This window comes from Myotis nattereri, assembly GCF_964212035.1.
Source record: "Myotis nattereri genome assembly, chromosome: X".
Classification (NCBI taxonomy): domain Eukaryota; kingdom Metazoa; phylum Chordata; class Mammalia; order Chiroptera; family Vespertilionidae; genus Myotis; species Myotis nattereri.
Window position 1 is genome coordinate 146,520,278 of NC_138078.1, and position 24,211 is coordinate 146,544,488.

A 24,211-nucleotide genomic window follows, 5' to 3' on the forward strand; every position below is an offset into this window, starting at 1 on the left:
AAAGTTCTGCAGCTGATTTTAATGTGCAGCCCTGTTTGAGTTCCATGACTTAGAATTTTCTGGTTTATCATGGAAGGTGTTGAGATCCTGAATGGGCTTCATCAGAGAAGGCTGGGGCAATGGAAGATAAATCTATGGAAGTTGGCTGGGAGCTTACCTAGCTTGGATGGTTAAGCGGAAGCAGCAGGACTGGGTCAGTTTAGTTAAGGCTGCCCAGACCAGGATTCTGCAGAAAAATGATAGGTTGAGTTCTGGTTCTGTCCAAGGAGAAGCAGTTTGTTGGGGTTCTAAGGAGAAGGTGGGGCAGGAAGTCAATCGATGGCTCTAGGAGATGATGCAGCAGGCCTGATTGGTAGGAGGCCTTTACCTCATACCCAAAATATCTATGGATGGGCATCCTTATGGTGAAACAGGCATGGACGTTGTAATCACACTGCGCTCCCACGATGTGCTAGTTCTGGCCTCATGAGTTGTGGAGAGGCAGCCAAGAAGCCTCTCTGTCCTCCATGTCTGCACCTCTTCTCCCTCTTCTCTACCCCCTCTTTGAATTGTGATTGTCTCTTATTAGCTGTAATTTAACTTCTCCAAAGCAAATCTCTTCATTTCCCTGAGCCACACTCTCCTCACCTATAACATGGAGATAACATGTTTTATCTCACAGGTTGCTATGAGGATACAAAGAAATAATCTATGTTCATTGCACAAATCATTAGACACAGGATGGATATCACACAACACGTTGGCTACATGCTCAAAATTATTTGTTCCTTTTCCTTATTTTTTCTAACGTGGCATTGGTCCCTGGCATGTACACATGCTTTACAAAACAAAAGGCCTGGGCTTACGGGTCTTTTAGGTCTGGACTCAAATCCCAATAATAAAACACACACACACACACACAAAATCCAAAAGCCAACCATTAGCTGGGTGACCCTAGTGTGAGTTATTTCATCTGAATTGTTAGTTCCTTTAGAACAGTGGATCTCAACCTTGGCTGCACATTAGAGTCACCTGGGAATCTTTTTAAAATCCTGATATCTGGGCCTCATCCTCCGGAAATTCTGTTTCTTTGTTATGGGGTGGGGCCACAACATTAGTAACAAAGAAACAGAATTTCTGGAGGATGAGGCCCAGAAATCAGGATTTTAAAAAGATTCCCAGGTAATTCTAATGTGCAGCCAAGGTTGAGAACCACTGCTTTAGAAAGTTGTGAGAATATTGCATGCATTTGGATTGCATACAATAATATACAAGTTAAGGATCCAAACAGATGATTCACAGTAGGCAAAACCTGATTGGCAAGAACATACAAAACAATGTAATGGGAACCAGGAAAATGCAATTTAAAATCACACGAGATTCAATTCCACACCCATTGAGTTGGCAGCATATTAAAAGGGTGATGCTATTAAGTTCAGGTGAAGATATAGAACACACGTAACTCTCTTACACTGCTGTTGGGGAAGTGACTTGATACAATCACTTTACAGAGCAATGTGCATTATCTCTAGTAAGGTTGAAGATGTATCATTCAGCAATACCAATGCTAGAGCAGTAGCTTTTAGAAATTTTTGTCTGTGGCTCACAGCAATAAATACATTTTACATTGCTACCCAATACAAACATAAGCGCACGCACTAACACATATGTACTTGAAATAAACGTTTTCTGAAGCAATATTTATCCTTACGACATATAGGGAGGGGTAATATATAGCATAATATGGGTAAGAACACGGCTCTGAAGCCAGAATCCTGTTTAAATTCAGCTCCACCATTTATTAGATTGAGCTTGGGCAAGTTATTCAACTTCTCTGTGCCTCAGTTTTTGCATCTGTAAAATGGAAACCATAGCCTTGCTCTGCTTCAATTTTCTAACATGTAAATGGGATTAATCAAAAGACTTACCTCAGTATTTTTGTAAGGATTAAATTAGTTAATATACATAAGGCATTTAAAGGGGTGCCTGGCACAAAGTAAATTCTAGACACAGGTTAATTGTTACTACATTTGACGCAAGTTGTGCTCATCAGAAAGTTTGGCTTTCTCTGATGTGCTAGTTCTGGCCTCATGAGCTGCAGAGAGGCAGCCAAGAAACCTCTCTGTCCCCTTGGTCTACACGGCTCCTCCCTCCTCTCTTACCCCCTTCTCTGCTGCCCCAACATTCTCTTTGGCCCTTGACCTCCATCTGTTACCAATTTAAACTTCCTATTTTTCTATTCAACATAGCTAAATAAAAGAACAAGTTGTCAGGACAACTATCAAAGGGTCCATATAAGAGTTTTGGGTACAGTTTTCTTTGATGTTTCAGTGGTATTGGATTGGGATTACATCTGTCAAGAACATTTTTCTGCCATCTCTTAGTAATGCGATTTTGACATAGGATCAAAAGAAGTAAAAAGAAACAACATATTACACTGGAAAGAGTGTGATTTGGGTTTGAATTCCTGGTTCTGCTTGTTATTGGTTGTTTCTTAACCTCTCTGCTTCTCAGCTTTCTTAATTGTAAATTGGGGATATTCTTTACTTTCCAAGGTTATGGTGAGATTTAAAAGAGATAATGTATATAAAGTACCCGACACATAGATAATGCTAAGTAAATGGTAAAAATTTGTCATTAATAGCCTATGATTTAAAAGTATATATAAGTGTATCTGACCAAAGGAAATATCTGGTCAGCATTCATCTAAAGTTCAGCTGAATTTTTATTCCATCCCTTCACCTGACAGGGCTTCAGGAGACTCAACTGATTGAGTAGGTCAGCTTTCTTATATTCAGAAAAAGATCCCAAAAGCAACCCCATTCTTACCACTAGAATTTAAAGAAGCTAATATGATTATTTCCTGGAAATGCCCTCCGGTGGGCCCAAAGTATGATACTGCCCCATATCCCCAGAGGAGGGCACCAACTTTCTTTTTAGCCTTATGGTTACAGGTGTGGGGTGAGGTGGAGGGGCAGGTTATAGGTGAGTGGAACAGGGTCAACTAAAGGATATTTTCCAACCCTTCCTGCTTTAGAAAAGCCAGTATGTGGCAAACAACTAATTGTATAAATTGGACACTGTAGGAGGTGATTATTGACATGACAAAAGGGGTTCTTGAAACAGCAAAATGGGTCACCCCAAGTTGCTTTGAGCAGCAGGTATCCTTAATATGTGGTGTGGGTTAACTTTTGAAATTCTAAAATTCTAATGTGTTGGGCATACTAGTAAAGTGCATGAAGTTTACAAAAGAGTAAACTTTTATCTAGTTTTGGGGAGGATGGCTATTTTATAAAGTATACATGTATAAAGGATTCCTTCTTTTACATTATTATAATTCACGTTTTCTTGCAATTATATTCATTCAACAAATATCTAATTAAGCACTTTCTTGTGTTAGAAAGTAAGGGTCTAGGGCTATAGCTAGGCTGCGTGGGTTCAAATTCCAGCTCTACCACTTAACTAGCTTGGTAATTTTGGGCAATTGACTTGATGTTTCTGTGCCTCAGTCTCCTCATCTATTAAGAATAATAACATTGCTTTAGAGGACTGTTGTGAGGATTAAATGTGTTAATGTACATAATAAGCATACAGTGTTTTAGACACTATATTAAACCCTGAGACTACAGAAAGTAATATGACAAGTCCTCTATCTTTAGCACTCCCAGGCACTATACTAAGCACTGAAGTAGGTTGGTAGATACTAACACAAAAGCTTCTATTTCAAGAAGATAACAACTTTCATAGTGACATAAAAGATAGGAACCATTTCCCCAAGCCACGGCATTTTCTCTGATTACTGTTCTGAGTTCTTGAAAAATTGACCTATTTTCTAGATATGTTGTTTACAAAGTCATTTTCTACAAAACAAAGATTATAGGGAGGGGGTTAGGGTAGGTAAAAAAGGGGAAGGGAATAGATGTACAAATTTCCAGTTATAAAAGCAGTCATGGGGATGTAAAGTACAGCATAAGGGATATTGTCAATAATATTGTAATAACTTAGTGTCAGGAGGGTACTAGACTTACCAGTATGGTCACTTTGTAAGTTATATAAATGTCTAATCACTATGTTGTACACCTGAAAGAAATATAATATTGTATGTCAACTGTATTTGAAAAATAAAATAGTATATTATAAAAAACAGAGATTATAGTGTATTTTTAGAAATATTTATTAATTTGATACTAAACTACATCCTTTTATATTATATTGTATCTCATTTTATCTTCATATCAACTCTGTGAGTTAAGTATTGTTATCCTTATTTAAAGATAAGGAAATTTAAGATAGGAAAAGGAAACTTGCCCAAGGTTGTACAGCTCTCAAATGATGGAGTCCACTGGGATTTGGTCCCCAAGTTAGGTTGATCTTAGAGACCCTTTCTTTATACTTTAGACATCGCTATGTAAGCTGACAATAAGCTTTTAGCCCCTTAACAAGACTCGGGTACTCTATAAGGTAATCTCACAGAGATTCTGGAAAACAACACTAAAACATAAGTTCTGTAAAATCAATGATCATGTCCATCTTATTTATTATAGGTACTCAATAAATATTTATTGAACAAATCGTTGCACTAGGAGCTTATTATTCTTGCCAAAATCTAGGCTTATGGGCAGACTTTTGTTGGACTCTTCTTGTAATGTGTCCTCAGAGAAGGCTCTCCTGAGTTTTGAGGTAGAAATGAAACAATCACTTCTCCCACCCTGTGCATTCAACTCCTTTTTTCAAAAAAGTCATTATTGCCTGTCTTAATAAGTCCTTGTGACTCTCACCATTCCTACTGATGCCAGAGGCCCCAGTAAAAGAAGGACCGACTTCCATGCATGGGCTGCAAGAATCACTGCTCACAGCATGTGGTGTCCAGCCTCCCTTGTCTGAAGGCCAGGAAAGGTCTTCTTTACGTGCAGTACATTCAGGTCTAAACTCTTAGGTAGCCAGATTAACCTTGGATCATAGACCTTGAACTAAAACACTTATCAAGTTCAATGGTGTGCCAAGCATTATGGGTGTATGATAGTGGAACCCAGTTCAGCAAGGAAAACATTTGTAATGGTCCCAAGGATGTAGAAGATCCATATAGCTAGAGTACAGAGAAGAGATTGTGGGAAAGAGTTTCAGGTGATGATAGTATGTAGGAGCCAGAATATGCATGGCTTTGAAAGGGCTGCTGCTAGCCTTTGTGCATCTTTAAAAAATATTTTTATTGATTTCAGAGAGGAAGATAGAGGGAGAGAGATAGAAACACCAATGATGAGAGAGAGTCATCGATTGGCTGCCTCCTGCATGCCGCACACTGGGGATTGAGCCTGCAACCTGGGCATGTGACCTGACCAGGAATTGAACTATGACCTCCTGGTTCATAGGTCAACCCTCAACCACTGAGCAACACTGGCTGGGCTGTGCATCTTTTTGACAATTAAATCAAGAGTGCACAAATTAGAAAGAGATAACCCTTCTGAGTGGACACAACTCTATGCTGGATTTCAGCCCTCACATGCCCCCTTGACAGGGCACCTTTGTGTAGTGCACTAGTTGCACAGCCATTTGTAATTATCCTATTTGTAAGGCTTTTGGCCTTCTCTGTGCTTTAGCCACACTGGCCTTCTGGTTATCTTTCAGTTTTCCCAACAAACTGTAGTACCTTTGTCTCAAGGTCTTTACATACACTACCTACTATGCCTGGAATACTCTCTTCCCCTCCCATTCCCCAGAGTATGTCCACTTAGCCTTTATATCTCAGCTAAAGTATCACTTCCTTGAGGATGCCTTCTCTGAATCCTTAGATTAGATCTAAAGAGTATTTGAGGAGGATCTGCAATGATGATGACACTTGAATTGAATTATTAGTTATAAGTAGGATTTTAATGGATAGACAAAAGAAGATATGCCATTCTGGAACCAGAATATTTCAAATATTGCCCCCAAAATTGTAAGAAGGATGGATTGAAGAGATCTTGAAAGGTTTTGCAAAGCAGGACCTAAAGAGCAGCGTCATTTCTACTGTGGGACATTTAGGAAGAGCTGGGCAGCAGTTGTAAGGAACAAAATCAGATACAAGTCATGCCATCTGAGCATATACTGGATCCTTTGTGCGTGTGTTATTTCATTAGTTACAACTGTGAAATAGGTATGGGCATTCCTATTTTACAGAAAGAGGAATTGAAGTTCGAAGCAGTTAAGTGATTTAACCTGGATAATATAGCTATAATGAAAGGCAGATTTGCACTCAGATCTTCTGACTCCAGATTCAGGACTTTTCTTATATCTTTGAGGAGTCTTTACTTATGTTCTTCAGTACTCTCAAAGCCTGGCTTCCCATTCTGGGTCTTCAGAATTTGGTTTTCAGCATAAGAATAGAGAAGCTTCTATCCAAATGGTCCCTACAAGAGCTCTCATGATGTTTCTGGGATCCTTAGGCTGGCGGGAATGTCCAAAAAGGGATCTCTGTGATAGCAATTTAGAAACAAAACCTTGGAAACCTTAGCATAAGAGTGCAAAATTTTAACTCTCATCATTGCTTATAGATCATATCACTCCTAGGCAACCAGAAGGGTATGTTTTCTTTTAGCCAAGTATGCAGGTAAGAGCTAGTGATGATATATTCTGAAGATCCTTTTGGCCTCAGAGACAGCATTAGCTGGTGTAGCTTTTGGAGTTTTTGGTCATTCCTGGATAATCAATTTATTAGTATTTTTACCACTGGCCATATTTCCATTCTCTGGCCTCCTTCCCTCTGATCCCAGTAGCCACTTGTATTTTTTTGTTATTTGATACTATAGCAAATGACTAGGTAATCGAATTCCTGCATTAGAGATAGAGGGACTGTCATTCTGAATGTCCCACAGAGACTGGTTGCATAAGTATAATCCATTTTCTAATGCATATCAACTTCACATGGGTTGGGCATGGCTGAATACCAATAGAACCTGGGCAGAACAACTAACATTCTGGATGGCTTGGGACAGAAGAAAAGGAAGTTAAGAGTGGCCTCACCTAGCCAGAGTGGCTCAGTGGTTGAGTGTCAACCTATGAACCAGGAGATCAGGGTTTGATTCCCGGTCAGGGCACATGCCCAAGTTGCGGGCTCAGTCCTTGGTGGGGGGCATGCAGGAGGCAGCCAATCGATGATTATCTCTCATCATTGATGTTTCTGTCTCTCCCTCTCTCTTCCTCTCAAATCAATAAAAATATATTCTAAAAAAGAGTGGCCTCTTCAAAGACTCAATAGCTATTTTCCTGTTCTACAAGTCTACAAGCTCTGCCCTCAACTCAAAGCCAGTGTAGTTAAAAGTGGCCAAAAGATACAAAATTCCTGTTATAAAATAAACTAGAGGCCCAGTGTGTGAAATTGCATGAGATCCAGACCCACCATGCTGGCAGGACCCCAGACCTGCCCTGCACAAGCCGTGAGCCCCACCTCTGCTGCACGAGCCCTGCCAGCCCTGTGCGAGCCCCACCTCACTACGTGAGCCACAAGTCCCAGCCCGGGAGAGGTGCTCCATGCACCTCCTGGTGACCAGTTGTTTAGTTGTTCTGCCATTATGGCATCACAACCACAGGCCTTTTATGATATAGACTAGAGGCCTGGTGCACGACATTCACACACTGGGGGGTGTGGGGGTCCCTCAGCCCAACTTGCACCCTCTCCAATCTGGGAGCCCTCAGGGGAGCCCTCTCCAATCTGGGAATTTCTGTCTGTCTTTGAAATCATATGAGCAAATTGTCTGAGACCCCAATTCAGATTGGTTTGTTGCTCACAGAATAATAGAGGCATTTTTTTTCTTTGCTTCATTGGTGGAGATTTCCTGGAAGTTTTAGGATATCTTCCCTTTAATTTTTCCTAGACACTCTGATTTTACTTATATCTCTCACCTTTGCTTTCCCTCCATCCCCCACCGCAACAGTAACTTGCTCCTAAACTCTAGATCCGCCTGCCACCAGAACTATGATTCCCAGAATTCCTGGTGCTCCCCATGCTCTTGGTTTTCCCTTCCTGCTCTGTCTCCATCCCATGGCCTTCCACTCTGCCAAGTCCTCCAAGCTGCCAGCTCTCTCTCTCTGGTCTCCGTCTGGCTGCTTGGGGAGCCAAGTTCCCCAAGCTGCTCCACTCTCCGCTGGCTCTCCTGCTCTGGTCTCCACCCAGCAGCTTGCGGGGAGAGACCGAGGGAGCCATGTCCCCCCAAGCTGTTTGCTCTCCTGCTCTGCTCTCCGCCTGGCACCTGTGTATGCAAATTAACCTGCCACCTTTGGCAGGTTAGTTTGCATACTCACTCCTGATTGGCTGGTGAGTGTAGCAGAGGGATGGTCAATTTACATGTTTCTCTTTTTTATTATATAGGACTAGAGGCCCAGTGCACAAAAATTTGTGCACTCGGGGGGGGGGGGCCCTCAGCCTGGCCTGTGCCCTCTCACAGTCTGGGACCCCTCAGGAGATAACGACCTGCTGGCTTAGGCCTGCTCCCGGGTGGCAGAGGGCAGGCCCAATCCCTAGGTGCAGCCCCTGGTTGGGCTCAGAGCAGGGCTGATTGGGGAGTTGGGGCGCCGACCCCTGTCATGCACAGAGCAGGGCGGATTGGGAGGCTGCGATGCCACCCTTAGTCACGCTCAGGGTAGGGCTGATTGGGGGGTTGGGGCACCGTCCCCTGTCACGCACAGAACAGGGCCAATCAGGGGGCTGGGGTGCTGCCCCCTGTCACTCACAGAGCAGGGCCCATCAGGGGGGTTGGGGCTCCATACCCTGTCACACACAGAGCAGGGTCAATCAGGGAGTTGAGGAGCTCCCCCGAGTCATGCACAGAGCAGGGCCCATCAGGGGGTTGGGGAGCTCCCCCCTGTCACAGAGTAGGGCCGATAGGGGAGTCGGGGCACCGCCCCCTGTCACACACAGAGCAGGGTGGATGAGGGGGTTGGGGTACCGCCCTCTATCACACATAGAGCAGGGCGGATCAGGGGGTTGGGGCACCGCACCCTGTCACACTCAGGGCAGGGCCGATGGTGAGGTTATGGCTCTACCCTGTCACACAGAGAGCAGGGCCCGTGGGGGGGGGGGGTTGGGGCGCCGCACCCTGTCACACACAGAGCAGGGCCGATCAGGGGGTTGGGGCACCACACCCTGTCACACACAGAGCCGCAGGGCGATCAGGGGGTTGGGGAGCTCCCCCCTATCAGGCACAGAGCAGAGCTGATCAGGGGGTTGGGGTGCCTTCCCCTGTCATGAACAGAGCAGGGCGGATAGGGAGGTTGTGGCCCCGCCCCCTGTCACACACAGAGCCGCAGGGCCATCAGGGGGTTTGGGTGCTGCCCCCTGTCACGCTGATCCCGGTGCTGGGAGGCATATTACCCTTTTACTATATAGGATAGAGGCCTGGTGCACGGGTGGGGGCCAGCTGGTTTGCCCTGAAGGGTGTTCTGGATCAGGGTGGGGGTCCCGCTTGGGTGCTTGGCCAGCCTGGATGAGGGGATGATGGCTGTTTGCAGCTGGTCACACCCCCTTCAGGGTGGGGGTCCCCACTGGGGTGCCTGGCCAGTCTGGGTGAGAGGCTGAGGGTTGTTTCCAGGCTGGCGGGTGACTGAAGCTCCCAACTGCTCCTTTTTTTCTTTTTCTTTTTATTCTGGGCCAGCTTTAGCTCTGAGGCTTGGCTCCAGCTCTGAGGCCTTGGCTGCTGAAAGCAGGTATCTGGTTTGTTTGGGTTCTATAATTGAAACACTGTTTCAACTCCAGCTCTGATATCCCGGTTGGCTGAAAGCAGGGATCTGCATTTGTTCTATAATTGAAATAATGTTGCGGTCCTGCTGGCTGAAGCCCGGCTGGCTGAAAGCAGGTTTCTGGGGTCTTGTTTAGCTTCTATATTTGTAACAATGTTTCAAACTGTTAGCTCAGAGGCCGGCATCGGTAGGCGGGGAACATTGGCTTCCTCTGTCACTGAAGCAAGCAAGCCTCATGTTCGCTTCAAGCTGCCTGGCTGCTGGCCGCCATCTTGGCTGGCAGTTAATTTGCATATCGCCCTGATTAGCCAATGGGAAGGGTAGCGGAGTGACACCAATTTGCTTGTTTCTCTTTTATTAGTGTAGATAATTATGTATCCTGGGTATGTAATGTACAGCATGGTGACTGTAGTTAACAAGACTGCATTGCATATTTGAAAGTTGCTAAGAGAGTAGATCTTAAAAGTTCTCATCACAAAAAATTTTGTAACTATGTGTGGTGGTAGATGTTAACTGGATTTTTTTGTGGTGGTCTTTTCATAATATATACATATATCAAATTACTATATTGTATATCTGAAACTAATATAATGTTACCAGTACATGTCAATTATATCTCCACTTTACAAAGGGAAGCACAGAGTTTGGTGTTGAAAAGGAAAAGACCTAGAACTTGGATCTAAGGCAAGCACTTGAAACTAACAGGGGGGAGGGGTGATAAGGAATTTTTTTAGAATGGTCACTTTCTTTTAACAAATCCTTGCCACTTTCTAGTTGAGCCATATAGGGCTAGAAATGCCTTTATCTTACTTTTCGTTTTTGATGTCAGGAAGAAAGTGCACAGGTGGATGTTTCTCTTTCACTGTCCATAAGAAGTGTTCTCTTCTCCTACTACTGTGGCAAGACTTCTGGAAAGATCAGAGCATAAACCACCATGGATGTGGGAGCCAGAATCTGAGACACAAAGAATGGGGATCATGAGGTTTGAAAATAAAGATTCCTTGTCTCTTCTTTCCTACCTTAAACCCTGAGCTTTACTTCTCCATTTGGGCCATAAGGAGAGTCCAATTCCATCTCTCATACTGAAACTGAAAGTTGAAGAAAGCAAACTTCAAACAACCAAATTAGCCCCAGATAAATTGTTTGTATAAACTTGGAGAAAACTCAAAACTCCAGAGAAATTTCTAAGCAGCTTCAAATCTTTTGGGTTCTCAGGAAAATCTAGCGAACATTTTATGGCAAGCATGTCAAACTCACGACACAGGCTGCATGCGGCCCACAATGAATATTTTTGCACCCCATTCAATATATCAGTGTGAGCAGTTATTTAAAATTATGAAAGGAAATAAGTCTCCTGTCAGATCCAGAATTACTGACGTCAGTTTTGAAAGTAATCACTGCGAACAAGATTTTCCCCAAAGTAGGAAAGATAGTAGCAGAGAAGAGATGCCAAGTGTTAGGAAGAAAACATTAATTTTATCATTACTCTTATTATTTTTTAATACTATACTTTTTATTATTTTTTTAATATTATACTTTTGGAAGTAAACCTATATCTCCATGAAAATTGAAGCTCTTGGGGTTTTTTTGCAGCCCACATAAACTTAAACCTTGTTTATTTGGTCCATGTTAGCCTTTGAGTTTGACATGCTTGTTTTATGGTGTTTGTTGTTGTCTCTTCTCAGGTTAAAGAAAAGTTTGTAGAAATCCCAAGGAGAGGCCTTGGGTCAAAAAGAGAATAAGGGAGGATAATAACTCCAACTTGGAAAATGACTGTAAAAATGATTGGGAACTTTATTGAGGATGTCACTGTGTCCTCACAGTTCTCAGTCTTTCAAAGTATCCATTCTGCATAGAGAGGCTCCTAAACTCAGAAGGCCCTTCCTCTTTAACAGAAGAATATATGCTCTTTGAGAAAAATTTGTATTCATATGTATATTCACTGAAGGAACATTTATTAACTATTTCCTAGGTGTCAGTTCTGTGTTAGGGACACAGAAGAGCAAAATACTAATGATAGTGTCCCTGTCCTTGTGAATTTTATAGTCCAGTGGGGGAGGCAGACATTAGACAACCTTGTAGACAACCTCACAAATGAATAAATATTTAAAATTGTAATGGAGTGCTATGAAGAGAAATTTTGGGCCTCCCTGGGAACATAACCTAGCAGGAGATGAAGGTGGGATGAAGGTATAATTAATCATATGGGTCCAGGAAGGTTCATCCAAGGAAGTGACATGTAAGTGGAGACATAAAGGTTAAGGAGGAGTCCACCAGGTGAAGATATGGGAAAAGAATAGTCTGGGAAGAGGACACTCTGAGTGGAAAAAAGGAGGAAAGGAAGGAAGGAAGGAAGGAAGGAAGGAAGGAAGGAAGGAAGGAAGGAAGAAAGGAAGGAAGGAAGGGAGGGAGGGAGGAAGGGAGGAAGAAAGAAAGAAAGAAAGAAAGAAAGAAAGAAAGAAAGAAAGAAAGAAAGAAAGAGAAAGAGAAAAGGAAGGAAGGAAGGAAGGGAGGAAGGAAGGAAGGAAGAAAGGAAGGAAGGAAGGGAGGGAGGGAGGAAGGAAGAAAGAAAAGAAAGAAAGAAAGAAAGAAAGAAAGAGAAAAGGAAGGAAGGAAGGGAGGGAGGGAGGAAGAAAGAAAGAAAGAAAGAAAAAGAAAGAAAGAAAGAAAGAAAGAAAGGAAGGAAGAAAGAAAAGAAGGAAGGCCTGGATATCCTCAAAGAATTGAAAGAAGTGAAGTTTGGCATGGGCATAGAACATAAGATGAGGCCGTAGAATTTGGCAGGAGTCAAACTACGCAGTAACCATTTGGACTATATCAATTATTTTGTATTTGGGAGAGGAATTAAAAACTAATTGAATTCGGGTGTGCTCCACTGGAGATATGGTGGTCCTTGTTACTGAGTGGCGGAGCACTGGGAGAAGAGCAAGTTTGGAGAGGAGGGGAGATAATGAGTTTGAGTCTGGATATTGTAATTTCAAATGCATGTCATGTAGGTGATTGGATATACTATTTTGAAGTTCAGACGTGAAATCTAGAAATACAAACTGAGAGTTGTTGGCATATACATGATTATTGAAGACATGGAAATGGTTGAGTTTATCTAGAGGAGAAAATACAGAGTGATAATGAGAAGGCCTAGGCTGACACTTAGATAATTCTAGCATTTTAAGGTTGAGTAGAGGTAAGAAGGCCAAGGAGGCAGGAGAGCCAGGAGGATGCTGGGACCAGAAGATAAAGATAGACAATGTTTCCAGAGGTAAATGATTAACTGTATTGAATTAGGCACAGAAGTAAAGAATATGAGAACAAATAAGTGGCCATTGGCTTTAGCATTAAGGTCATTGATAACCTTAGTGAGAGCTGTGTTTGGTGAAGTAGTGGTAGCACTAATCAAATTGTACTGCATTTGGGTTTGGGAATGAATAGGAGGTGTGACAATGGAAAAAGTCAGACTAGAAATTCCTTCCAGAAGTGTGGTTGTAAAGGAGAGAAAAGAGACAAAATGGTAGCTAGAGGAGTGTGGCGGACCCAGGAAGTTGTTTTTTTTTTAAATGGGTGAAACTCATAAGTACTGATGGAAAAGCATCATGTATCAACTCTATTTTTCACGCCCTAAAAATCAGAAATTAGTCAAGATCAGTCTGTAGATAGAATGCTTGGGTCCACTGCCAACAAAAGCAAATTCCCTTGGGGTATTCTGATCAGAATCGTATTCAAATCATACTGCTCTCAGTTGCTTTTAAATAAGCGACACTTTAGTTTCTCTGATGGCCCCTAAAGAAAGAAGGCTTTTCCTGTAATGTTTATAGGCTAAGGCTCTGTTTTTCACTTGGATAATATCTTGTAACTGTCTTTAGTTTTGCTCAACATTGTCCCAAATGTGACTACTTGAGTAACCTTTCTAAAACACACATCTGATCATGTCACTATTCTGCTTAACACATTTCAACAGTTCTCTACTACCTTCAAGATAAAGTCCCAAATTCCTCAGAATGACAAGCAAGACCCTTTCTGACCTCTCCTGAATCTATTTCTCAGGCCTGATCTACATTTACATGCATATTTGCATCCTACACTCCATTTAAGCCTGAGTATTAACAATTCATTGAACCACCAGTCAAGCTCTCCCTTAGTTTTCCTGCATTTTCTCAAGCTGTTCCCCTTGTCTAGAATGCCTTCAGCTGAAGTACTCAACAACAAAAAAAGACCCGTTAAATAAGTAAATAAGTGAATGAATCAATGCTTTTACCTAAATTTTCTTGGCCATTTTTGAGAGAGGCTGTGTGGCTGTCCATGGTAATCAGTGGGATATTTGAGGAAGTTGGAGGACAGTCATGTGGTAGGATTTCAGGGAATCATTGAGATCCTCACTGCATTCAACCATCACTTCTGTTAGCCTATCACTGAACCTTATCCCATGAGTTTTATTTCCCTGAGCAAGGGCTTGATGTTACTGGAATTCTCTAAGGGAGGGAGGAGTGCTGAAAAGAAAAGAGGGGATCAGAGAGAAAATTGCAAGTAAGAGGCACCGGCAGGAAACAGTCAACACTACCTCTTTGCCCAGAACTTATGCTGTGATTGCACTGGAGCAGAAACAAGCCAGTTTGGAATATAATCAAGTACAGGGAAATGATTAATTTAGAGCCTAAAATACTCTTTCAGCAATTTTGAATTATCCTGTTGTTGAGCTAAAAGGCAGATTAAAATCATTTATACTTCCCATCCCAGATGCCCAAGGTAGAGAACTAAGCAGAATTCAGCAGGGGGGTTGGCTATTTCCAGAGACAGATCATTTCTAGTAAAACCCTTTGGGTTTGAGAAGACAGGGTGTTGGTAGATTAGGATTCTATATCAGAGCCAAGTCAATAGGACAAATAGCTCCAGAAACTCTCAGGTTTTTCATAGTACCTGTGGATGGAAGGAGAGACCTGGCTCACAGATATATCAAATCTGGTGAGTAGGCAGTTACCTCCTCTTTTGTCCACTTTCAGGACTACCAATAAGGATACCAAACGCACCTAGCCTGCTGGGATTTTCTGGAATGTCTAGGATTAGTGTTTCTGGGAGTCCAATATCACAAGTCAAAAGATTTCTACTCTTCTACAAGAACCTGGATTAGAACAGGAAGTGAGATGTAAGAAAACTCCATTGTACTTTCCCTCTATACTCTGCTCACTGTTAACTACTAAACCTACCTTCCTTCCATTGGCCAATTTTGTTAGTTTTTTGAGGAAAAAGAAAATTGAAGAATTGGATAGAAGACAAAGCTTAGAATTCAAAAATAAAGAACAACTATTGTATGTCAACCATTTTTTCTTTTTTAAAAATAGATCTTTATTGTTGAAAGTATTACATATGCCCCCTTTCCCCCATTGCCCGCTCTCTCCCCTTCCCCTCAAGCCTTCACCATCCACTGTCTGTGTCCTTGGCTTATGCATATACACATATGTGTTTATTGGTTGATCTCTTCCCCCCCTCCACACTATCCTGCCTTCCCTCTGAGGTTTGACAGTCTGTTTGATGTTTCTATGTCTCTGGGTCTATTTTTGTTCATCAGTTTATGTTGATCATTACATTTCACATATGAGTGAGATCATGTGATGCTTATTTTTCTCTGACTGGCTTATTTCGCTTAGCATAATGCTCTTTAGGTCCATCCATACTGTTGCAAATGGTAACAGTTCTTTCTTATTTACACCTGCGTAGTATTCCATTATATAAATGTACCATATCTTTTTAATCCACTCATCTGCTTATGGGCACTTAGGCCGATTCCAAATCTTAGCTATTGTAAGTTGTGCTGCTATGAACATAGGGATGCATATATTCTTTCTGATGGGTGTTTCTGAGTTCATGGAATGTAGTCTTAGAATGGGGATCACTGGATCAAATGGTAATTCCCTTTTTAATTTTTTGAGAAAAATCCAAACTGGTTTCCACAGAGGCTGCACCAGTCTGCATTCCCACCAGTAGTGCATGAGAGTTCCCTTTTCTCCACATTCTTGCCAACACTTGTCATTTGTTGATTTGTTGATGTTAGCCATTCTTATAGGTGTGAGGTTGTACCTCATTGCCATTTTGATTTGCATCTCTTGGATGATCAGTGACTTTGAGCACTTTTTCATATGCCTTTTGGCATTCTGTATGTCCTCTTTCAAAAAGTGTCTATTTAGGTCCTTTGCCCATTTTTTGATTGGATTGTTTATCTTCCTTTTGTTAACACATTGTATGCGGGAAACGTGTTTACACGTTTTACGTATTTATACGTTCTACCAGTGTAGTAGAGCACGGGACACGTATTAATACGTTTTTTATAGACTAGCGGTAGAATGCGGGTAATGTATAAATACGTAAACTAAAGTTATCGTAATTTTACTGAACGTTGCCATTTGCGCAAAAAATTAGCAAAAATGGCCCGCGCCACTTGTTAGCGTACGATAAAAACTACCCGCAAACAATGTGTTAAGTTGTATGAGTTCCCTGTAGATTTTGGAGGTTAATCCTTTATTGATGTATCATTGGAAAATATTTTCTCCCATGGAGTGGGCACTCTTATTATTTTATTGAAGGTTTCTTTTGCTGTGCAGAAGCTCTTTATTTTGATGTAGTCCCATTTGTTTATTTTCTCCTTCATTTCCATTGTCCTAGGAGATGTATTCATAAACATGTTGCTATGAGAGATGACTGAGATTTTGCTGCCTATGGTTTCTTCTAAGATTTTTATGGTTTCATGTCTTACCTTTAAGTCTTTTATACATTTTGAGTTTATTTTTGTGTATGGTATAAGTTGGTGGTCTAATTTCAGTTTTTTGAATGTATCTGTCCAATTTTCCCAATACCATTTATCGAAGAGATTGTCTTGACTCCATTGTATGCTCTTGCCTTCTTTGTCAAATATTACTAGTAAATGAGCATAATGACTTGGGTCGATTTCTGGGTTCTCTGTTCTGTTCCATTGGTCTATATGCCTGTTCTTGTGCCAGTACCAGGCTGTTTTGAGTATAGTGGCTTTGCAGTATAACTTGAAATCTGGTATTGCGATTCCTCCAACTTTGTTTTTCTTTTTCAAGATTGCTGCAGCTATTCAAGGTCTTTGTTGATTCCATATAAATTTTTGGAGAATTTGTTCTAGCTCTGTGCAATATGCTGTTGGTAATTTAATAGGGATTTCATTGAATCTGTAGATTGGTTTGGGTAGTATAGATATTTTAATGATGTTGATTCTACCAATCCATGAACATGTTATATTCTTCCACTTGCATGTATCTTCCTCTATCTCTTTTTTCAATGTCTTGTAGTTTTTCAAATACAGGTCTTTTACCTCCTTGGTTAAGTTTATTCCTAAGTATCTCAATTTTTTTTGTTGTTGCAATGGTAAATGGGTTTGTTTGTTTGGTTTTCCTTCTGAGAGTTCATTATTGGTGTATAAAAATGCCATAGATTTCTGGGTATTTATTTTATATCCTGCTACATTGCCAAATTCATTTATTAAATCTAGTAGTTTTCTGATGGAGTCTTTAGGGTTTTCTATGTATAATATTATGTCATCTGTGAATAGTGATAGTTTTACTCCCTCCTTTCCAATTTGGATGCCTTTTATTTCTTCTTCTTGTCTGATCGCAATGGCTAGCACTTCTAGTACTATGTCAAACCAGAGTGGTGAAAGTGGGAATCCCTGTGTTGTTCCTGTTATTATGGAAAATGGTTTTAGCTTTTGTCCATTGAGTATGATGTTGGCTGTAGGTTTGTCATATAAGGCTTTTATTATGTTGAGGTATGATCCCTCTATTTCCACTTTGTTGAGAGTTTTTATCAGGAAAGGGTGTTGGATTTTGTTGAATGCTTTTTCTGCATCTATTGATATGATCATGTAGTTTTTAATCTTTAAGTTGGTTTATGTGGTGCAGCATTTATTGATTTGCAGATATTGTACCAGCCTTGAATCCCTGGAATAAATCCTACTTGGTTATGGTGTATGATCTTTCTAATGTATTGCTGGATCCGATTTGCTAGAAATTTGTTGAGAATTTTAGCATCTATGTTCATCAGGGATATTGGCCTGTAATTCTCTTTATTTTAGTGTATATATCTGGTTTTGGGATTAGAGTAATGGTGGCCTCATAGAAAGAGCTTGGGAGTGTTCTTTCTTTCTGAATTCTTTGGAATAGTTTGTGGAGGATAGGTGTTAGTTTTTCTTTGAATGTTTGGCAAAACACCTCTGTGAAGCTGTCCGGTCCAGGACTTTTGTTTTCTGGGAATGTTTTTTATTACTGCTTCTATTTCATCAGTAGTTATTGATCTATTCAGGTTTTCTAATTCTTGCTGATTGAGTTTTGGAAGATTGTATTTTTCTAGGAATAAGTCCATTTGGTCAGGTTGTCCAGTTTATTGGAGTAGAGTGTTCATTGTATTTTTTTATGATCCTTTATATCTCTGTGGGATTAGTTGTTACTTTACCTCTTTCGTTTTTAATTTTGTTTATTTGGGTCCTCCCTCTTTGTTTCTTGGTGAGTCTGGCAAGAAGTTCATCAATCTTGTTTATCCTTTCAAAGAACCAGCTCTTAGTTTTATTGATCTTTTGTATTTTTTTTGTCTCTATGTCATTTATTTCTGCTCTGAGCTTTATTATTTCCTTCTTTCTACTTACTCTAGGCTTTTCTTGTTGCTCTCTTTCTAATTTTTTAAGTTGTAGGGTTTGACAACTTAATACAGTTATTATTATTATTTTTTAAATAAGCTTGTAGTGCTCTGAACTTTCATCTCAGATTGCATTTACTGTCTGCCATAGATTTCGGGTTGTGCTTTCATTGTCATTTGTTTCCAGTGTGCTTTTTATTTCTTCTTTGATTTTTTTGGTAACCCATTTGTTTTTTAATAGCATACCTTTTAGCTTCCATATGTTTGATTGTTTATGATTGTTTTTATTGTAGTTAATTTCTCATTTTATGCCATTGTGATCTGAGAAGATGCTTGATATGATTTCAGTCTTCCTGAATTTGTAGAGACTTAGTCTATGTCCTAAGATGTGGTCTATCTTTGAAAATGTCCCATGTGCACTTGAGAAGAATGTATATTCTGTAGCTTTGGGGTGAAATGCTCTGAAGAGGTCAGATAGTTCCATCTGATCTAGTGAGTCATTTAGGATTTCTGTTTCCTTGTTGATTTTATGTCTAGAAGACTTATCCAATGATGTCAGTGGGGTATTAGCATCCCCTACTATGATTATATTACTGTTGATCTCTGCCTTGATATCTTCCAGAAGTTTTTTTTAAGTATTTGGATGCTCTTGTATTGGGTGCGTACTAGTATATGTTTACCAGCGTTATATCCTCTTGTTGTATCAATCCCTTTAGTATTATGTAGTGGCCTTAATTATCTCTTGTTATGGCCTTCACTCTGAGGTCTATTTTGTCAGATATAAATATTGCTATCCCAGTTTTTTTTTTTTTTCATTTCCATTTGCCTGAAAATTTTTTTTTCTATCCCTTCACTTTCAGTCTGTGTGAGTCCTTTGTTCTGAGGTGTCTCTTGTAGACAGCATATATATGGGTCATGTTTTCTTATCCATTCAGCTACCCTATGTCTTTTGATAGGAGCATTTAAACCATTTACATTTAAGGTTACTATTGATAGGTACTTGTTTATTGCCATCTTTGTTCTTTATGCCTGTTATCCTTTCTATTTCTTCTAATTTACAGTAGTCCCTTTAGCATTTCTTGCATTGCTGGCTTCATGATAATAAATTCCCTTAGCCTTTTTTTTTGGTCTGTGGAGCTCCTGATTTCATCTTTAATTTTGAATGATAGCCTTGCTGGATAGGGTATTCTTGGGTTCAGTCCCTTGCTTTGCATCACTTTGTATACTTCATTCCATTCCCTTCCGGCCTGATGTGTTTCTGTTGAGAAATCAGTTGATAGTCTAATGGGAGATCCCTTGTAGGTAACTGTCTGTCTCTCTCTGGCAGCCTTTAAGATTCTTTCTTTATCTTTTATGTTTGCCAATTTAATTATGATATGTCTTGCTGAAGGTCTTTTGGGGTTCATCTTGCTTGGGAATCTCTGTGCTTTTTGGATTTGTGTGACTTTTCTTCCCCAAGTCTGGTACGATTTCTGTCATTATTTCTTCAAACAGGTTTTCTAAGCCTTGCTCAGCTTCCTCTCCTTCTTGCATCCCAATTATGCAAATATTGTTTCATTTCTGGTTCTCCCATAGCTCCCTTAGACTCTCCTCCTGTTTTAAAATTATTTTTTCCAGTTGCTGCTGAGCTTGGGTGTTTTTTCTACTTTGTCTTCTAACTCGCTGATTTAGTCCTTAGCTTCTTCTAATCTACTGTTGAAGCCTTCCATTGTGTTCTTGATTTCAGAGGGAAGGGAGAGAGATAAAGAGATAGAAACATCAATGATGAGAGAGAATCATTGATTGGCTGCCTCCTGCATGCCCCCTATTGGGTGGGGATCGAACCTGCAACCCGGGCATGTGCCCTTGGCCGGAATTGAACCTGGGACCCTTTAGGCTGCAGGCCGACATTCTATCCACTAAGTTAAACTGGCTAGCTATGTGTTCTTTATTGCAGCTATGTCATTCTTCATTTCCTCTTGATTATTTTTCATGTTGGTGAAATTCTCATTCAGTTCCTTATAATTCTCATTGAGTTGTGTGTATTTGTCATCCAGATATTTGAGCATCCTTATAACCATTACTATGAATTCTTTCTCTGACAAATTATTTGCCTCCATTTTATTTAATTCCTTTTCTGGTAATTTCTCTTTTTCTTTCCTTTGGTGATGTTTCTTTGCCCCATTGTAATTGTTTCTATGTCTTAGATCCAACTGCTATGCTACCCAGGTTCTTTTGGGGGTGATCCTATGTAGTTGGTGATTTGTGGGACCCAGTGGTGCTGTCTCTCAGATCTCCTGAGCTTGGTGTTCTAATGGAGCCCCCTACTTGAACTATTTGGGTTCTCCTGATATAGTTGGGTCTTGAATCTTGGTTTCTCCTTTGTGGATGAAGTCTCATCACAGATTTTCTGACAATGTGGCTCACATCTGGCTTCATTGTGCAAGCTGTTGTGGATGTGCTTGTGGTTTCGGTTCTTGTGGCAAGGGTTGCCTGAAGTCTTACTGGCATGTGCTCCCTGTGAGATCCTAGAGTCCATGGCCTGGGAGGAGGGTGTCTCAGGGCCTGAGGCTGAGGTAGTGTGACTCTGGCTGGTATGGCATGACTTTTGCTGGGGTAGTGTCACTCTGCAAATCACTGTGAGGATCACAGAACCTGTGACAGTGGGGGGTAGGTGTCCAGGAGTCTGTGAATGAGGCAGCGGGACTCTGGTCAGGGTGGCTTCACTCTGCATATCACAAGGGTGGGTGCCCAGGAGCCAGTGGCTGGGGATGCAGGAATCTTGGAGTCTGTGGCTGAAAAAGCATGACCTTGACCAGAGAAGCGAGCCCTCAGCAGCTCACAGAGATGTCCAGAAGCCAGCAGCCCAGGATGGAGAAGTTGTGGGGTCTGCTACTAGAGCCATGTGATGTTGGCTGAGAGGCATGCACTTAGCAACTCACCAAGTGGCCCAAGGTCCAGAGGCCAGGTAAGTGGTAGCCACTAGTTCTACAGCTGGAACTATGTGTCTTTGGCTGGAGAGGCACGCATTCAGCAACTCACTGCAGGGCCCAGGACCAGTGGCCAGGGAAGCAGTAGTCATGGGATCTGCTGCTGGAGCAGCGCGACCTCAGTGTCCAGAAGCTGGGGTGTTCAGAAGCCAGCAACAGGGGAGAGGGAAGTCATAGGCTCTGCTGCTGGGGCCGTGTACCCTTGGTTGGAGAGGCACGCACCCAGCAGTGGCTCACAGAAGGGCCCAGAAGCAGTCTGCCAGGGAGGTGGGCTCATGGGGCCTTCTGCTGGAACAGCATAACTGTGATGCCCAGAAGCTGGCAGCCAGGGAGGGCAATTTGTGGTTTCTGCTGCTAGAGCTGCATGCCTGAGGGGACCAGGAGTTGGCAGCTGGGAGGCAGATGTCCTGGGGTCTGCAGGCGAGGCAGCATGACTTTGGCCAGAGTGGCTGTAGGGTCCTGGGCAGTGTCCAAGGCCAGGTGGTGGTGAGGCTGAGTTCCTATAGAGGCTGCTCTCCCCTTCAAGGTGGCGTGGGCTCCATGCCTGAGCCCCGCAGCCCAGGAAGTGCCCACAGTGGTGGCAGGGGCTCCCTATCCAGGAGAGCCTGGTCTGCCAGCCCCCCCAGTCTCTTGCAAGATCTAACTGCCCCTCACTCACACATGCACACACCAAACATGTGCACACATGCCCCTTTCACTCCCTTACTCACTCACACCCTCTCACTCACCACTGTCCCGCCAGCCACCATCTTGATATCTCCCCTGTCAACCAGTTTTTAATCGGATTGCTTGTCTTCCTTTTTTCAAGTTGTATGAGGTCCTTATATATTTTGGATATTAACCCCTTATCAGATATATCACTGGCAAATATGTTCTCCCATATACTGGGCTCCCTTTTCATTTTGTTTATGGTTTCTTTTCTTTTGCTTTATTGATTAAGATATTACATATGTGTCCTTATCCCCCCATTGCCTCCCCCACCCTCCTACTCATGCCCTCACCCCCCCCCCCCCTCCATGTCTGTGTCCATTGGTTAGGCCTATATGCATGCATACAAGTCCTTTGGTTGATCTCTCTCCTTTATCCCCACCCTCTCCTACCTGCCCTCTGAGGTTTGACGGTCTGATTGATGCTTCTCTGTCTCTGGATCTGTTTTTGTTCATCAGTTTATGTTGTCCATTATAATCCACAAATGAGTGAGATCATGTGATATTTATCTTTTTCTGACTGACTTATTTTGCTTAACATGATGCTCTCCAGCTCCATCCATGCTGTTGCAAATGGTAAGAATTCCTTCTTTTTTATAGCAGCATAGAATTCCATTGTGTAGATGGACCACAGTTTTTTAATCCACTCATCTGCTGATGGGCACTTAGGCTGTTTCCAAATCTTAGGTACGATAAATTGTGCTGCTATGAACATAGGGGTGCATATATCCTTTATGATTGGTATTTTTAGTTTCTTGGAATAATTCTTTTGCTGAGCAGAAGCGTTTTATTTTGATGTAGTCCCATTTGTTTATTTTCTCCTAAGTTTCCTTTGTCTTAGGAGATGTATCAGCAAACATATTGCTATGAGAGATGTCTGAGATTTTGCTTCCTATGGTTTCTTCTAAGATTTTTACGGTTTGACAACTTACATTTCAGCCTTTTATCCATTTTGAGTTTATTCTTGTGTATGGTGTAAGTTGATGGTCTAGTTTCTATTTCTATCTGTTTCTCTTCTTTTACCATCAAACTTCTGGCTTCATAATTCATAATTGTGCACTGTCATTCAACTTGTACTACTATCTCAGGTGTTTCAACAACCTCCACATAGTCTAAATCTCTGCCCTTCCTTCTCTTTCACAATCCTTTAATGTTGATTTCTTACTATTGGAAACTCCCCCGCCCCCCCACCTTCCAGGCTTCCATGAACCATCACATGTCAAGTTCTCTTATTACCTCTCTGACAGCTATCCCTTTGCTTCTCAAGGCTCCATTTTTTTTCTCTGGCCCACACAAAGCAAGTTTTTCTTATGATTCTCTTCTCAACTCTCTTTTCTTTCTGCAGACTATTTTTTGGCTACTGCATTGCCAACAGTATCTGCTATCGTCTCTGAACGATTTTGGTCTCTTTAGCTTAACCTTAAGCCCCAGTTAGTATTTCTAATTGCCAGCTGGACATCTCTACCTGGATTTCTATTGTCACCTGCTACTCTTGTCCTAACAACATTTATTTACTTTACCAAGCCAGTTCTCCACCCATGTATTCCCTTCTATTATTACCAATACCACTTCCTCTTCCAAGAAACCCAGTCATCCTTGACTCCTCTTTCTCATCTAGCCTTTATATTTGGTCCCCATGTCCTATTGAATCTGCCTCTCAAAAGTATCTTAAACCTGTTCCCTCTTTGCCATTCTCCTTGCCACCACTATAAGTCTGGTTCTCATTACCTCTCCCCTGAATAATTACAATTACCTCTTTATACATTTCATCATTGCTACAACTCATTTACTTAATAAATATATTGAGTCACTTAGTATATGCTGGGCATTGGGTATAAATCTGTGTATCTGATCTCAAGGAATATGCAATTCAGTACAGAAGGCAGACAACTAAAAAAGGAAATATTCATATAGAGGAGAAAAATGTCAGAATAGATGTAACTGTGGAACACAGAAAGACAGCCCCAAGCTAGTCTGCAGGGTTAAGGAAAGCTTCACAAAGAAGGTGACAGCAATATGTATAGGAGTTTATCTGGCACAGGAGGATCAATATAATATTCCAAGCAGAGGGATAAGCATGAGCAAAAGAATGGGAGAAAAGGAGATCACACACTTTTGGGAACTGCAAGTTATTAAAGATGACTAGAGTACAGTTAGATAGATGGGGCAGGAGGAGAGATTGATTGGCAGGGGTCAGGCTGTGAA

The 24,211-nt window shown here is 41.5% G+C and overlaps 1 long non-coding RNA gene across 1 annotated transcript in view; it reads left to right on the top strand.

Moving 5' to 3' along the window:
• LOC308510874 overlaps window positions 1-24,211 on the top strand; it is a 136,211-nt gene that overhangs the window by 66,602 nt on the left and 45,398 nt on the right. The gene's annotated exons all lie outside the window — the stretch shown is intronic.